We start from the raw sequence: 524 nt of genomic DNA, 5'->3' as shown, positions 1-524 counted from the left end.
CCATGCTGGCCAGGGAGGTTGGGGGGGTTCTTGCCAGAGCTATGGGGCTGCACCCCCTGAAATAAGGGCACAGACACGGCTGCCTCCCAGGTTTGCACATCACCCCTCCCAGGTTTCCCACCGCACCCCACCATGCAGGGGATGCCCCAGACCTGCCTCTCCGGGAGCCACCCCAAAAAACACCTTAAAGGGGTGTAACCCCCTCCTGGGCACCCCCTGTGGGGCAGCATGGGGGGAGGCCAGACCCACGCCCCACAGCGCCGCTGCCACCACCCAACCAGCTCAGCGGGGCAGCATCCGTCCCATTGCCTGCGCTGCCCGATTCCCCCCGCGGGAGCCGGTGCCAGAGGAGTTAAGGTTGAGAGAAGGAGAGGCCAGAGCCAGCGGCCCCCCCCGGCCCCCCCTGTTTGTTCCCCTCTTGCTCCCGGGACTCTGGGGCTTTCCAGCGCACGTGACCCGCAGCCCACACGGGGCCTCGTGACCAGGGGAGGGGAGAAAAAAAAAAAAAAAAAAAAAGAAAAAAA

The 524-nt window shown here is 64.5% G+C and overlaps 1 protein-coding gene across 1 annotated transcript in view; it reads right to left on the bottom strand.

Moving 5' to 3' along the window:
- The window catches only part of MKNK2 (MAPK interacting serine/threonine kinase 2), a gene marked incomplete at its 3' end in the record, with an annotated part of 11,185 nt that overhangs the window by 6,801 nt on the left and 3,860 nt on the right, over nt 1-524 (bottom strand). The window lies entirely within an intron of this gene.

The sequence above is a fragment of the Egretta garzetta genome, unplaced genomic scaffold (assembly GCF_000687185.1).
Source record: "Egretta garzetta isolate BGI_Z169 unplaced genomic scaffold, ASM68718v1 scaffold418, whole genome shotgun sequence".
Lineage (NCBI taxonomy): Eukaryota > Metazoa > Chordata > Aves > Pelecaniformes > Ardeidae > Egretta > Egretta garzetta.
This window is presented reverse-complemented; position numbering and strand designations above follow the sequence as displayed.